This window comes from Parus major, chromosome 1A, assembly GCF_001522545.3.
Source record: "Parus major isolate Abel chromosome 1A, Parus_major1.1, whole genome shotgun sequence".
Taxonomy (NCBI): domain Eukaryota; kingdom Metazoa; phylum Chordata; class Aves; order Passeriformes; family Paridae; genus Parus; species Parus major.
Window position 1 is genome coordinate 33,093,358 of NC_031773.1, and position 17,453 is coordinate 33,110,810.

At 40.1% G+C, this 17,453-nt stretch overlaps 1 long non-coding RNA gene across 2 annotated transcripts; it reads right to left on the bottom strand.

The window, feature by feature from the left end:
* Positions 1 to 4,334: 4,334 nt before the first annotated feature.
* Positions 4,335 to 15,176, bottom strand: LOC107204780. 2 transcript variants are annotated; one of them, XR_001521740.3, is made up of 4 exons: positions 14,142 to 15,176; positions 11,117 to 11,200; positions 8,714 to 9,079; positions 4,335 to 6,543 (listed from the first exon to the last, which is right to left on the bottom strand). It is a non-coding gene; the product is annotated as an uncharacterized LOC107204780 (long non-coding RNA). The 2 variants fall into 2 exon arrangements; XR_004497430.1 differs by having other exon boundaries at positions 11,117 to 15,176.
* Between the last annotated feature and the right edge of the window lie 2,277 nt (positions 15,177 to 17,453).

Here is a 17,453-nt window from a genome sequence, read left to right on the forward strand (position 1 = left end):
TGTAGTTGTAAATGGATATTCCATTGACTGCCTAAGCAATCAGAGCTTTAATTTTGCTTTCAGTGAAGTTTCAGTTTTCCACAGATGCAAGAACAGATCTGTATTCATGGCTGCTTTTGATAATTAAACCAAAAAGGGAATAGCTGCCATTAATGTAATGCAGTTTTCCAAATCAATATTGTGGCCTCTTCCTCCCTGATCTGCTGAAATACAATTTCAGAAACGCAGAACACATGCTGTTCATGGGGAGGGAGACACAGAGTTCTTAATGTTCCCTCACTGTTTGGAAAAAAGCAAAATCTAAGTTGCTGGGCCTTAAAGAAGAGGGGCTGAGGGGAGCTGGTAGAGTTAAGCAGTTTTATAAAGCAAAGGATATCAGCTTAAGCCACAGTAGTGCCTGTACTGGTTCCATGCAGGGGGAAGGTATTATCAACTTCCTCCTTGCTTCCTCATTAGTTATTTTTGGCTCCAGACAAGTCCTTCATTCCTCTTTACTAAGAATTCTAGATTTCCATCACCATCACAAGAACAACAGCAGCAAAACAATGTGCATGTCTGGGAGTTCTCCAAAGAATGAAGCTCAAAGATAGAAATTGTTACACTAGTTTAACAGAATAAAGAGGGTTTCCAATTTAGCAACTGAGTTTACGTCATAAAATGTTACACTGGCAAAGACATTCTTTGCAACTACATTCTCCAGGCTTTCCCAAAGTCAGCTTGTGCTACATACATATTTCATCTTGTCATTAGGGTATCTTGCAAAGTTCTAGAAGTAATATGAATGTTTCTGAAACAGTGAGGCCCCACATTGCTAAGTACAGTGTTAGAGAAACATGAAGGGACCTATATTCCATCAGAGCACCAAATTCTACCAAACACTGTAAAGCTGCATCCACTTCACCTATTTCTTGGTTGTTGGGGTTTTCTTAAAGAGAGAGAAGTATAATAAAACAAAAATCTAATAAAATATTTCCATCAAAATGTCCAGAAAATATTTTCAATGATCAGGGCATGTTTTTTCCCAGAAGAATTGATCTTCCAAACTCTGTGGAAATCATACCATGTATTGCACTTTTGGACATTTTCAGCATCTTCTAGGTCCAAAAAAATCTCATGCATAGGTGGGATTCTTCTAAACATTCATGTCTACCTTGGGGATGTTTTCATCTGAATTAGTGACCTAAGATTTCTGCATAGCCAATCCAAATGGGTGAAGGAAAAAAAAATTAAAAATCATTCCCTTCTAAAAAAGAAGTTTATTTTATCCAAACTCAGACATCTAAAGCAGAGATTGATCAAGGCCTTTTAAAGTGCCTAACTATTGATAGTAATGATAGCCTAAGGTGCCTAGCTCAGACATAGATCTTTGTATTGTAGATGACTCAAGCTGGGTGAGATGTATTCTGCCCCATATGTCTTTTTGAATCTACAGGCTCTCTTGGAAGCAGACTAGGCAGTAGACAGTAAAAATACTGAGACATTTTTGTTCTGTATACCAGAAAGTTTGGTATTTCCCCAGCAGGTCTACTCACCATATGTCTTTACATTTGTTCTGTATCACAAAATTGACTTCTTGTTGCTTGGTTAAATACAACATTTTTGAGAAACTGACATATGGTGGTACCACACCACTCTTCAGAACTGGGATTCTATGGAGAGCAATGGGGAATTCTGTTTAAAAACTGGTGTTAAAATCTGTCCTCAAAAAATCTTTGCTAAATGGGGAAAAGAAGAAGGGTTTGTTTGGTGTTGTTTTTTTGGGGTTTTTTTTATCAAATACACCTCTTCTTAAAATATTGGCAAATTACTTAACTACTATGAGTTATTTGTATCAGAAAATGCTTACAGCAGCCGTTGAGTATGGCACTGACGTGGATTTGATTCTGTGCATCCAAATGCTTGAAAATTCTTTACACATAGACAGATGTTTAAGATGCAAATGTGTTAGAGCTGAACCTGTCAGATCTAAAAAAAATCTTGTTTGCTTGCTGCTTTCTCCCTCTTTCAAGTAACATTCATTTAATTATTATTTTTGTGTTCCAGGGTAAGGAGTAAATAATGTAATGGCAACCAGCTGTCTCACTGGCAGCTCTCTCCCTGCCCCCTGAGGCTTCGATACCGTCAGTAGGTGTCCCACGCTGAGAGCCAGCAGAAGAGAGATCTGGGGAAGGCACATTCACACAGCTCCAGAAGGTTGGGACTATCTTATAAAAGCTTTCTGGGTGTCACCATTTCCCTCTGGACTGAGTAACACAGGTCAAACCATACTTCGTCCAGGGGCAATGTGGAAAGAAATATCAGCAAATTTTCTCGCTCCTGTGACGTAACACTCCCTACATCCTAATACTTCAGATAACGAGTGTCATCTTCAGAGCCCTCCACCCACTGCCTTAGGCACCCTACATCTGAGCTGAGGAGGTCTCAGCTGCAGGATTCTCCATCCTCACCAATAACACCAGACCTTGGGTTCAGAGTGTCTGCTCTCGTTTCACGCGAGCTCCCGAAGCTCTGCTGCCATGCCAGCATTGCTGCTGAATCACCAACGTGTCTTAGTCAGCCTGCTTAAAATGGCACAGCTCTGAATTGTCTGATTGCCTCCTCCAAGCTGCATCTGACTTTGTGCTGGCACCCCTCGCTTGTTTCTAGCTACTGGCCTCATCCCTGAATTGTCACCCCTGCCCTCCTTCAGACATCTGTGTTCCAAAGGCCGTGCCCCTTCCTCTGATGAGGTACCAGGGCTCTCCTGCACTCACACTCCTGAGCTACAGCCCCTTCAGGGCAAGGGCTCCCTATGTGTTAGGCACTGACCTCTTCCTGTACCACATCATGTACATTTACAACTCTATCAATTATTTAAAATAGCACTGCCTGCAGTTCAGCCACATGCTGAGTTAAGCTCCATAGCCTCTGGGTGGCTTGCGGCAATTTTATTTTTCCTCCTCAACATTCACAAATCTCTTGCTGCTCCCTGGCACTTGTTACTATTTGCTAAGGGAGATTATATGGTGTATTATCACTTCAGAGAAGTGTTTTTGGGGAGATAATGTACGCTCTCTTCATAAAAATCCAGCTACACCTTCATAGCAATGGAAGCCTAGACCTTACCCCCAGAGAGGCATTGACTTCATTAGCACTTTCATTTAGTACAGACAAGTAATTATTAATATTAACATCCAATTCTAGCAAATCTAGCTGGATGTGCCACAAGGTGACAAGATGTAATAAACATAAAACAAGATAGACTTTGAAGAAGGGAAAATGTTCCTTTCACTTAGCAAGGGAGACAAGGCAGCAACAGCAAAAAATGGCAGTGCATGAATAGCTGCTTTTTTTATTTTTTTAAATGTAATCTTATTCCCATACACTAAGGTATTTTTTTAATGCTTTTTCTCTTGAAGTATTTGGGACAATTTTAATTATTTACTCAGGTTAATTAAGAAATTAAGTTCTGCCTCCTGAAATATAAATACCAGGATGTTATATGACACAAATCTATTTTTATTTAGCTCAGAAATAGCCAGAGATGAATGCAATGCCTTTCCCCCTAAGGTCTGCCAGGAGCCAGGGCAGTCTGTTGGTGAACTATCAATTACTCCTTTCTACACATGGTAAACAATGAACTTGGCTAATCATGCCATATATCACATTCAAGGTCACCAAGAGCTTCACCATCAGCCTAGGGAGGTGACTTCAAGTAAAGACTCACTGCCAGCCTCCAGAGTCACTGCTTCCTCACAAATTCCTCACACTTTAGTAGCTTTCTACATGTCCTCCCATCCATCACATCCCTGCTGGAAGCATCACAACAACAGGAGGATAGTTATTGCTGGTGCTGCTCTGAGGAGCACCTACCAGCACACACAGAGGATCCAACAGAACTGGGTGTACGAGATGGGGAAAACTCCCAGTCCTACCTTTTTTCTAGGAATTACTAATGGAGTAAACTTTTCCACCTTCATCCCAGGAATCTGACTCTGGGATGCTATGGCATGAGGCTCAAAAGAAGAACTTAACCAAAAAACAGAGCAGAGACTGCAAATGCTGAGTGAGAAGGAAATAATTCTGAAATTTTTTGCTTGTCCACAAAGCATATTAAAAAGCTACAGAAGCACAGACAATATAAGGCCTCTAAAGACAACACTATAAAACTACCTTTTTTCTGACCCATGGCTCAGATAGCAAGCCTGAGGCTAGAAGTGCATTCTGTTCTTCTCTAAGTTTTAACCAATCATTGTGGTGCATTTGCCATTTTTCCTATGGCTGATCAAAAAGATCCAGTAAAAACTGCCCATATATTTTAATTTTTTTTTAATTCTTTATTCACCAAAGCCAGTGTTTTGCTCATGGTCCAGCAGCTCAAAAAAGGGAAGCAATAGTGGAAGAGAAGTATAAACTTATGATTTATGTAGATTGCTGGTCTTCTACACATTCTCCAAATCTCTTTTACTTGCCTGTTATGCATAGTCTGGCTTCTTACTGGCCTTCTAAAAGATGTACATTTCAACAAGGAATTTGAGCAAAGGGAGCAGTGACCTTGTGACTTCTTAAGGCAATAGCTGGAATAATCTTCTCAGATGAGCAAAATATACATGCGTGTAACTTGATTTATATTCTACAGGATAACATGCTGCTTTCAGAATGACCTCTTACGTGAGTAGCTGAGCATCCTCTAACATTCAAAGTGGTTTTATGTTAAAAGCAACATTCAAGGCAAATAGCATGACCTTGTAGAGGTGACAGGGCTGCTGCTGTGGAACGCATACGGTATCAACAGTCACCTGAGCAAACCAGCCCCATGTGGGTAAAGCTGCATGCCTGAGGCATTTGCTGGGTATAGCCCCATAGCTGCAGCCATCGTGGATGTTTTTTTATAACCTGTCTTTCCAACTGAGTTAATAAGCTTTTCCATTAATAAGATACTACAAACACTTTTGCCTTTGCTATAAAATCTGAGGTAACAAAATAATGTTTCTCAGAGGCAAAATGCGAGGTTAGGCGTGCACTGGGAGTGCTTTCCTCAAGCACAAACTCATTCTTTGTCCTGATTAAAGGGTCCATTAGGAAACAGCTGAATTTCAGTGACTCAGAAAACGAGAGAATTGCACCCCTCCTACCAAAACATTATCTTCAGGAGGGATTCTCTGTGCCCCATTCTTCTTCAGGCAAAGTGATTTTACAACATCCAGACTAGTGTTAACATAATTAGCAAGTGAAGCAAAAAGTGGTGGCATGCACAAGTGACTACTATGTGTGCCCAGGACACCTGTACTCCAGTTTCCAGCCTATGCTGTCATATCTTTACCACTGCATGAAGTATATTAAAATTAACACAGGTAGCTCAAAAGTATGCCACATCTGCCTTGAGCAAATATTTATAGTCTGTGTAGACATATCCAGCTCAAAAGCCAAAAAAAATGTGGAACAAATGTCTATAAAGGCACTCTTTTGCTACTCTTTTTTTCTCTTTTGCATATTAGCAAACTAAGCTTCCTTTGTGGAAACTCTTATTATAGTCTTGCTTAGAATAGACTGGCAAGTGATGGGCTGAGTCATACTGGGTCCAGTCTCCCTTATATGGCAGCAAACTAGGAGTCACTCTGTTGAAGTTCCCTGGCATAAAACTAGGCTAAGTGGGATCAGAATTAGGTTCACAGACTTGTGTTATAGGTGTTATAGGTGCTGCTGGTAATACATGTATTTTGGAGTTAACCCCCATCTAATTCTTTACTATCAGGGTGACAGTAACAGTTCTCAGAAGTGATGAGGAGCCCAAATCCACATGGAAGAGTATACAACAAAATTATCTACAGCTTGGGAAACGGGTTTTGTTTTAGCATAGGATGTATGAGAGTCTCTCAAACACACAATTGGTATTTGCAACCCGTAATGGCAATGAGACTAAAAGTACAAGGAAGGGCTACAAGATAATCCCTGACATAATTTTACTTTCTGACCCTCTAGGCTGTCATACAACTATTAAAAACTACTGGGGGATTCCTTGTGTTTTCTCTCTGAAGCTGATTCATGAACCTGGTGATCTGACTGGCTTAAAAGGCCAGTTGTTCCCTGACATGTTACCAACATTATAACAATATTAAATTGCAAATCATCTCATCTTCAGAAAATTCCTGAGCATTTATAATTGCCTAATTGCAATGAGTTTTGTTGGCAAAAACTGTACAAACTACTTTCCAGGGTGTATTCATTTCCAACCATTTTTATTGCGGTCCCCGCTGTTCTTCTTCATTATTTTTATCTTCTCTGGGCCATGCACCACTTTGCTGAATCCAATGTCTTTTCTTAAAAGCCAGTTTTCCTTGTTAAGTTGTTAATTTTTTTTCCCTGCTGGCTTTGATGTCTTTCTTCAGTTTCTCAGTGCATCCTCAGAACTCAAATTCATTCATTTCAGGCTTTTATTTCTGTTGATGACTGCTCTTTAATTTACGACTACATATGCCAGCAATTTACAACTGTCTGATTTCCTTAATTTGAATTTTTCACGCAATAATAAGTAAGACACTAAGTCGATGTAGTGCTATCAACCTAAGGTGAAAAAAAAAAAAAGGGTAAAAAAAGGGAGGATACAAACCAACATCTTCAGTTGTTTTGTGATTCTAACTCTTTGTGCCATTTTTGGTCTTCCAGTTTAAAGGTAAGGACAAAGATATGCAAATTGGAAACAACAACAAAAATAACACTGAAGGAAATTCTAGTGTATTTGAAAACATTCGTTGGTTTAGCAATAAAGCTAATATGCTCATATTTTTTCAGAAGAGATTTTAAATTTTAAGCCAAAATGCTCAAGGCCATTTGAAACTCACTTTCAGGGATGGTTTGAAGGTGAGCCCCAGTCCAACCACGCAGCATTTGCACAGGGCAGCTGTGGGAGGTCAAAAAATGGGGAGAAAGCATAGTGGGGAAGGAGGAGAAAAGAGTAGAAGATGAGGAAGGGAGGAAAAAAGACTTAGAGAATTATCTCATGGTTTCTTAAGTGTCCCCCAGAATATAGTGTACATCCCACCTTTTCCCTTTAGTTCACTACATGGCACAAAAGCACTCTGTGCTTTCTAGTTTTCCTTTAAGAACTTGTTCCCCTGAAGTTAAACTCCTTGTAAGGCTCTGACATACAGAATTATTCTGCTCAGAGCAGAAGGATCAGGCTTATACTTAATGTTGATGTAAACTATAAAGGCAGTGTTTTTAGTAGGTGGTTAAAACAAAGAATAGAGAATTTAACATGTCTAAATTCACAAAGAGAAAACCGGAACGTACTTGTAAGGGAAAACATGTCGGACACCGTTCTCCTTGTCATGTTCATAAACCCATCATTTCTATGTGATTCCTTTTAAGTTCAAAGCACTGAGTTTTTTAAGTAAATGAGACGAGGGGGAAATGGTGAAAACAGTTTCCCTGAGGAGAACTATTCCCCAGTTCTTAAAAAGTTTGAACATTTCGAAACCTTAGGGAGATGAAAGCATTTTCTATTACATTTGTGCCTTTCTTCCTGGTATTTTTTATTTTTTATTATTTCTACTGAACATAATACAGCAAGAAGGAAACAAAGAGCTAATTCAGATCCATAACCGAGCTCTTGAGTTGGCTCAAAATGTTTTGAAAGGTTTCCCACCATTTTCAGTGGTGTGGCATCATACTTCTTGCTGTCCTCACACTGGGCCCCCATTCAGGTGTTTCAGGGTTTTGTAGGTGTTTCGTACGTGTTGTGCAGATTATGGAAGAAAATTCAGCTCAAAAAAGTGCTAAGAATTGTAGTTTCAGTTATGTCCCAGATATTTTTTTTAATATGTTTCCATCTGAAATATCCTGGAAATGTTTATATATAGCAATAGACTCAAAAATAGCAGGCAGGAAGGGAGCTTGGGAGGTCCTCTAATCCATCCTTACAGCAGGATAGACCATACCTATGCCACTTCCCATAGATGCTTCTTCAGCTTCCTCTTAGAGATCTGCTTCCTAGGTCATATACTCTAATACTTCATTATCCTTACTATTAAAAACCTTCACTAATGTCCAAACTGTGTGATGCATGTGCACTATCCCCCTTAGCCCATTTTTTCTGGTCTTATCCGAAGTGTACACAGAGGTCAGACAATTTCCTGCCCTCTCCCTGGCAGGCCTCAATGTGTCTGAAAAAAACCACATTTGAAGGCTGACATTATGTCACTCCTCCCTCTTCATTTCTCCACAGAAGATAACCTGCCTTTCCTCAGCGTCTGTGCCCTCATTATTTCTTGAGCATTCTTGTTGCTCATCTCATGAAAATCTGCCAATAATTTTGCCTTTTCTGAAGTGGGATACCCCAAAGTGGATTCTCTGTGGATGAGATAAAAGATCCCACCCATGTCAAACCCTTCCTCTCCAACTCAATATGGAATATCAATACGGAAAATCTTCATCAGCCATGGCAGAAACAAATAGTATTTAAAGATCTATCAAGCTCAGCTTTCAGGAAATTGCAACTTGGCCTCGTTGAGCCATTTGTAAGAATTAATAGGCATTAAGGCTAACACCAGATACACTAGTAAAAGTGAATACCCACCCAGAGGGAAGAAAAGTTATAGGTGCTGTTGGATCCAGACATGCTCCCCTACCTGCCATGAAAGGGACTCCACCAAGAAAAAAAAAAAAAAAAGAGAAAGAAGAGAGAGAGAAAGGCAGAAAATGCAATGTGAGATGAGAGGGAGAAAGGGCTGACCTGCTCAGTCGGTGTTGGTACAAAATGATGCTTGGATAGCAGGATTCTATCTTCATTCTTTGCATCTTTTACAAATATCAATCCAGTTCACACACAGTTAGTATAAGATCTTCTGGAGACTAACTTTCAGAGTTAATCTCCAGAGAGACTGGTCAGTAGCTTTGTAAGAGGTAATCTTGTGCTGTGGGCTTCTCTTGAGGAGCATTTAGGATTCCATTCAAGAGCAGTTCCCCTTTGTCTGCTGCCTTCATAAATAATGGATGCATCTTGCATTAGAGATTAGCAAAGATTGTTAAGCTTCCTTTTTTGCATGTGCAAGATTTGGTAGCTTTTGAAATATTGATATAGTTGTTCAATTTGGTGTACCTATTATGTTTTTAAGAAAGAAAAAAAAAGACAAAGTAGGAAAATTATGGAAGATCTAAAAAGCAGACACTTTACTCTCATAAACATCAGAAAATGTGATCTTTTCATCTTTAAATCTATGAAAAAAATAGTTGCATTACTAACTTTCGTAATATTCTTTTAAGAAGACCCTGCAGAGATTGCTGTAGGTTTCAAAGCAATTATGGTAGGAGGTCAGGAAAAGCCTTCAGGAAATGCTGCCAAGGTACTGTACCATCTAAAAGGAAGAACACAGTGCTGGAAACTTTTCAAATCTTTTTGGGGGTAGATAAAGGAAGACAAATTTTTAAAGTCCTCTTTACTCATTTCATTGATTTTATTTTTAATGTAGTACTTCACAATTACATCTTTTATCTGAAAACAGGTTTAGCCTGGATATTACTTTGTGGAAAAAATCCTCAAGGATAATTTACTGTATGTTTTGATGGGGAACCATCTTTATCAAACCTGGTGACTTCTGTTTTCCATTTTGTGTGCATGCTACAAAGTTTAACTGTCTAAGCAGCAGCATTGTGCTCGTTGTTGTGGTTCTCTGTATGCAACAAAATCCTATTTCCAGCTCTCTAGCCCATCCCTTCCGCATATTCCACAGTACAGCTTATTACAGGGACGAGTTACCCAGTAATTTCATTGTGCTCCATGGCTAGGATCCTGAAATGCAGTCTGCCTAGCCAAAAAGGGTGGTCAAAAATTGAAAGACCGCATTAAATAGGCATAAAAGTTACAGGGTCTGATAATACATACAGTTATGGCAAAATCATTGCTTTCATACTGTGGCCAACTTGCCAGTATCCAGAGCTGCAGGAGGGAAGAGCTGGAATAAAAGCCTGAAATAACCTAGCTAATGAAAATTGCAGGCAATATGGTACAGAGCAACTTGTTGCCAAGGCATTTGAATGGTTTGCTGTGAAGTCAGCCAGGATGGCTGGTGCCACATTAGTGCTAATATGCCCTTCTGGAGCATGTTGATTCCTTCAGGACCACACAGCTGGGGCCTTTTGTCCATGTTCCACATTGCAGGGATGCTCAGAGCTGGCTGAGAAGCACAGTGCAGTTGTACTCAGGGCTCTGCAGGAGTTAGTTCAGCTCCAGCTGGACTTAGTACCTCAAACTGAGTGCCAGACTTGCTAAACTGAAGCTGGCTTTGTGCAAAGCCACATTGGGCCATGGGGTGCTTGGACACCCAAGTTGCCTCTGTTCAGAGCAAGTTTCATACGGGTGGAATTGTAAGTAGTTCAGTGTACAGAATATAAAAAATTGGCTGAGCTCCTTCATTGGCAAATTTACTTTAGATATGGTATAGCTATCTAACTGACTAATAATACTAACCAAAATACTGAGCCTGGTCAGATTCAAACTGCCTCTATAATCATAATATGATTTATCCTGCATGTCAGTACGCAGTCAATAGCTGCCAACTAACTCAACTGTTTCCCAAACTTTAGGTCTTAGTCCACGCTACTCTGTGAAAACAAGGCTAGACTTTCTGTCCTTATTTTTACAAATTGAGGGAACAGCAGGGTGAGGAATTCATAACTCATGAAATAGAACTGAAAAAATGATGGTTTAGTAGGCAAAGAGCGGAAACAACAAGTCTGAGTTAACAAAGACCGAAATATTCATCTCTCATGGCCACACAGAGATACCACAAAAATGATTAAGAAAAGAAAGCTATTTGAAAGTTGGAAGGCAGGAGACAGGTACTCTATTCCTAAATGGATTAACTAAAGCATGACTGACTAGAACAACATGTGCCTTTATAAATTACCCATTTAGCAGCACCAGGGAATTTGAAGAGAGCAAGAGAGATTGACCACATTGTTTTCTTTCAACTCTAAGGCAGACTGTTTGGGCTGGAAGAGGATCAGAACTTGCAATAAGATCTTCACTCCTCTAAGATTCATCAGGTTACACACAATGTATCCAAAAGTGGCTTAGTTTCTCACTGCATCATAGATATGTTGTAGAAGGAGAGTGGTAAATTATGACAATACTTACAACTTTCTTCTCTTTCAATTTTGTGACTTCTATTCACCTTCCTTTCTGAGTTATTGTTTGAGTCCTCTCTTCTTCCCACCTTTCCTGTGAAGAAATGTGAAATAATCCACATAAGTATTCCAAAACTTAGAAACAGGGACACAAATTCAAGGAACATCAGCGCAGGCTGGGCTCTAGCAATGGGCAGCACTAAATGCCTATAAAAGAATTAGGAGCAGAGCAAGTGCATCATGTTGTTCCCAGAATATCTACCAAGCACACACAGCAATTTGTGGTTCAGAGGACTCCTGAACCAGACATGGTGATTTTGCATTTAATAGCCCCCAATGGATTCATCTTTCACTAAGTTGTCTAGTCACTCTGGAACCCATGCTAATTTTACTCATCTACAGCATTTTGTGGTGAGGGGGGATCACATCTTCAGCATTCTCTCCTCCAAGTTGTTACTTAAAGTTCTTGGCTTTAATATATGAAGAAGGTATTTCAGGAAGTACTTCAAGAATTGACAAGTGAAAGTTGATCTGTGACCTTGAGCTGGAGACAGATATGATTCCACTTCAGAAGATCAGATACATGTACCTTTGCCTCTACAGAAACCAAGAAAACCCCACCATAACTAAACCAAACAGTAGCATGTCTTTTAACAGTGAAAGTACTTGAATCTGGTTTCAGGTACAAGCTTATCACCATGCACAGTTGAATCCATTAGAAAAGTTGTCAAAAAGTAATCTAAACTTGGCTGCATAGTGGGACTCTGGAGATATACTGCTTTTTGATAAGTATTGAACTGAATTTATGCTGCAGTATGGCTAGACAGACTCACTCCCACAGAGTTTCATAATCAGCACTTCCTGTTTTCCACCATTTCTTCTTTCCAAAGGGCACAGTTCCCTGTGCCATTCCTCAAAATGTTCAAAGGAATCCACACCAGAAGTGCGAATTTTATTGTATACTGAGAAAAACAAATCCTTTGTGCCATTAGGTAATGGAGCATATCTAAAATAATACAGCAAAAGCTTTAAGCTCAGCAAGAACTAGCTTTTTGACAGAAAATGAAGCTGAAAATTTTGGCCAAGCATACTTCTGTATTTTCTTTAGGCCTGATTGTTGTGCTCAAACAAAGGCTTTCTCTTTTCTACTTAATATAAACGCTCCTTGTTTAAATGCAAAGTTCATAACTTTAATTTTTTTTCCTAGGGAAATTGTTCTATTGGTGTTACTAATGGTGCTGAGAAGACCAAAAGGAAAAAAAAAAAAAAGTTTTCTAAAGCATTTAGGATTCTGTACTATATTACTATAGACTGAAACAGGGAAAACACTAAAGCACTGAACTGACTTTGGACAGCCTAGCTGGCAATACCACTGCACTCTGCTGGAATACCCAGTTTTACCTGACATCATCCAGGGATTGCTACAGAATGAGGTGCTGAGATTTAGACAGAAAGCTCTGGCAAAGAGATGGAAGTCAAAAATACCCACAGGGATGTCACCTGATTTTGTGTAGGTGAATGAGATTGTGTTGGGTTAAAGGCAGCCAGGGAGAAGGGAAGACTAAGGAAAATTTTCCCATGGAATCTGTACAGTAACCTGGAAGAAGGAAAGGAAGACCTTCAACAAAAATGCTAGAAGAGGAGGTGGAAGGAGCAGAAGGAGAAATCAGTACAATGGCAGACACTCAATATGATATGACCCAGCATGGGACCAACTAGGAACAGGAAATGGCTGGAAGCAATCCAAAATCCTTTATAAATTCCAAAATGGTTTCTCTGAAGATCTGGGTCAAGAAATACAATAGTAAATGAAAGGGTCAAAGACACATACTTTTGACTTTGCACTAATATGTACAAGTATCTGCACCTATACAAAAGCCCATCTCTCCAGTGTATTGCTGTTTGCTGCAGTGGTTGATAGATTCTGCTTTTGCAGTTCAAGGAGAGCAAGATCTGCTTTCTGTTTCCTTCCAAAGACATGAAGGCTTCAGAAGCAGTGGGTCTGTGAACAGCTATAAGCAGAAGAGGACACAGAAAGGCTCCATACATTACTAGCCCAGCAAGCAGGGTTTTGCAGGGGAAGGGTGGGCGACTAGACCATAGGGCTGTTGTTCTGGTGACTGACTGCTTCTCAACAAGCAGCAGGAGGTGGGAGCTGCAAGCAGGCACAGGGCCACAGCTGTCCAGAGGGAGAACCAGAACATCCCAAGTGTCCATGAAGAAGAGAAAATGCCTTCAATTGTCGCACCCCTAAGTATTCCACCTGGGTTCCCACACCCTCGGGTTGAGCGGTTAAAATTTAGCACTGAGAAACAGACACAGGTTGTTCTTCAGCCACTTTGTCATGCTGTGCTGTTTGCTCTAAACTTACATTCAAAACAGAGATGGACTTTTGAACTGTAGGCCCCTGGGGAGACAGAGCTATGCACCATTACTAAATTTAGATGCTTCTGAAGTGGAAAATGGTAAAATGTTTTGCAAATAGCAAACTTTTCAGGATGTAACACATATGAGTTGTTCCACACAGCCTGGATGTTACAAACAAATGGTTGGAAAACAGGCAATCATTAATCTCTTTCTGGAAAGACATATAGATTCCTGAACTGTTCACAGATTACTTCAGATATATCCAGAAAGAAAGGCCTGAGTTTTTGTCCTGGCTCCAGTCGCACTGAGCATTTCACATTGGCACTTCTGCCTAGAAGTGCTGGTCCCTGAGGAGGTATTTCAACCCTCTGCAGAAACAGACGAGTCTATATAAACACTGCTGCATTTCTTTAGAATATTCTTGAAGGGGTTTTTATGCTATATTGTGATCTTTTTCCTATTTTAAATCTGTATAGGTACCATCAAAATTGATAATCCACTATGTCAGATAATTATGTAATTTACAGCCTTTATCACCTTCAGTTCAGTTCAGAGCATTTAATTATATTTTGAATATGACTTTTCTGTACAATCTTTAAAGTCGTCATTCCAACAGTCAAATAGTTATTATTTCTTAATATTGGGATACATAGGTTTAATTTGGATACCTTACGTGTCTTGTTGTGGCTTGTTTATAAATATCTGTAAGAAATCTGGCTTTGGATTTCTTGAGTTTTCTGTGAGAGCTCATCCACTGCATTGCATCACAACATCTGCTTCATGTAAACTCCTTGAAGGTCACTGGAACTCAACATAGCAAGAAGTAACGAGGGGTTAGCTTGGTGGGTGGAAGCAAGTGAAGGTTCCTCTGCAGAACCTTTCTGCAGTCTCTACAAGTGATCTCTGTATTACCATGGATATTCAAAACACCAAATCTAAATGACTCTTGGGATCTACAAACTGGAATACATAAAGATGAACAGAAGAACCCCAGAGCTATGCTTCCTCCTTTAGTTTTCATTCATTAACAATAGAGAAGTCAGACGCAATGAAATAAAATGTGTGTGCTTAGACCAGATTGCTTTACTATTTAGATAACAGAGTTATTTAATAACAAGAGGTAAAATCCTATGAAAATTAACATTTTGCCTCTCTGATGCAGATTGGTGGTTCTGAGTAAAACTCGGATAATACGGCTGCATGAATAATGAGACAATATAATTTAAGATAAAATGTAATTATATTGCAACATCATCTCTTGTTTTAAGTTGCACAGCAGGACAAGGGTTTCCCAAGACAAATTTGATAACCACCTGAGAGGTTTTTTTCTTTTTTTAGTTGCCTAGTTACAGAGTTTGTAAGTATCTATTACAAGGTTAGCCCATTTGTGAGGCATCCTAAATATGTTACATCTGAAACTATAGCCTTGGCAATGTACCAGAGACCCAAAGGTTTCTTACAGTAGTCTCTGATATGCATCAGGTTCCAACAAAACCTACAGATTAAGATAATTTTTGGCATACAAAAAGGTCCATGCTAGGCCCAGGCAGACAAAGACCTAGTGTTTCTTCATGAGTTAGTCATTAAGCTTCTTTGTGATTCAATCCCCTTGATATCTGTAATATGCAAAACAAAAATACATTTCCCTCATTTCTATAAAGAATTTTAAAATCTACAAATAAAAGAGTTATACAGCAAAGTTATACAGAGATAGTTATTATCCTAACTCAATTGCTGTATCTCAAATCTATCTATCTATCTATCTATCTATCTATCTATCTATCTATCTATCTTCTATGATTCATAGATTTCCTCTTTTTACTGGTACTTTATATGGGTTTTGTACTTTTTGAAAACATTTTCAATATTTTCTGCTGACATGCTCCAGAATTTGCGAGGATTCCCTTTCTGGGACTCTGGTTTAGAGCCTGAATTGTCCTGGTACCTGCTCCTCTCCTGGTGGTCACAGAGGTAACCTTGAAGCCGACAGCATCATCAACTGGTGCAGTGATGCCTTTTGTGGCTGCAAATAGTCTGTGTTTAGCACAATGGCCTGCCTGACCATACCCCAGGTGACCAGAAAGCCTCATGTGCAGGAGGCAGAACCAGGCAGCCCAAGGGCCACCTGGGAAGCTGGGACCAGACCAGCCCCAGCATGCAGCTGTCAAAGCTGCCTAAAAGTGATCTCTTTCCTTTGAAAAAATTGAAGAGAAAGAAGGTGCTGAATAAACATCAGTCAGGCCAAGTCCTGAGGAGCAGATCCTAACCAAATGAGAAATGCAATGTAATAAACTCTTCCTCTAATATAACGTCTGTTGAGAAAACCACCAGTTACTTTAGCTGTAAACTTCTGCAAGGGTCAGGTGTCAATTGGCCATCAGTAACCATCATTATTCATTCTGCTCTTGATAATTCCTGAGACAGCTGTGCACAAGCCCAGGCCAGGTCTAGAGGCAGTGTGGGCCCTTCAGGAGAACTGTGCCCACCTGCAGGCATAATGCTGTCTCACAGTTTTCTCTTTTTGTATGCCCTTAAACCGTAATTTAGATACCATATTGCTCTTCTGTTTTTTCCTCAAACCAAGCATTGACCTCTGTCTTCCCTGCTTGCATTTTGCTACATAATTAGCAGCTGCGTGATCCACACTGATGGGATGAAGGTGGACATGGAGAACTGGGAGCAAAGATTAAGGCCCCATTCCTTCACCTTAGAAACATCAGTTTGTTTCAGAAAAGCCCATAAGAGTTGCCATGGCACTCAGGGAATGGTTTTTGTGCATTGGGTTCCACTGTGTGGCGACTTACATAGAGCTTCTTTTAATTTCCTGACATTTTCACTGATGAGGCTAAACTATGAATTCTTAGATCCCTGAACTTTGCTTCTATTTTGTGGTTTGAGCTCATTTTATTGACTGCTAATGATTTTATAATATGAGAATTGTTTCTTATTAGGAGTTCAGTAACTGCTGAAGGTCTGTGCCTAGCATAGATTACTTACTCCAGCATGGCCAGGTACTTAAATCAACCAAGCATTTTAGCTGTTTCAAATGAAGGCTTTTTTACCGAACTAGTTTCCATTAATTTTCACTGCTCTCTGACAGCTGCTGCATCGCAGTTTCCTTTCTGTAATTACTTACTGCAAATTTGTATATATGACCAGTGTTTAAATATGAAAGGTAGCTGACACTGGTGGTCTTCCTACTGGTGCTGCCAAAGTGATTAGGGAAACAATCAGGGAGCCTCTGTCACAAGGCTAACTTTGCTGCCACACACATAGCAGCCCAGATTAGCATTATTGCAATGAGTAATTGACCTGAAGTGCCAGTTGCAGAGTAAGGCTGCAGAGAAGTGAGGCTACCAGGCCAGACTAGCCATTAGAGCTCTCCCTATTGACACACCTCCAGTGGACAAGTCACCACTGTCAGGGACAAATCACCACTGTCAGCAAGTGGCCAGCTTTTCCACTGGCAGTGACACCTTAACCAGGTCTCACCATTTCTTTTAGGCACTCATTTGCGGCTCCACAAGACTCTCCCAGCAGTTCAGCCAAACTCCATGTGGCTGCTCTGTGACCACTGGATTGAACAACCAACATGGACTAAGAGGAGTTTTCCTTGATTTCCCAACATAATTTGCTGTGTCCCTCAACAACAGCTTCACCAGAACCAGTCATACAGCAGTGCAGAGGAGGGAGAAGGCAGGAAGACAAAAGAGCTGCAATTTAATTAAAGCCATAGCTGACAGCAAAGAAAACATCTGTGGAGCCACCACGTCCACGCTGACTGCAGAACCACTGAACCTCCCCTGGTACTTGTTTCTCTCTGCAAACTACTTGACAGAGCCTAGAAAACCTCCTCAGGCTGAACATCTAACTTTGAGATGACGAAAGTCAGATTAAAAAACCCAATCCAAAACATCTCTGAGACTTTGGTGTGACAATACCACATCCTGGCATCTTGTTTGCTAACCAGGTTATCAGAT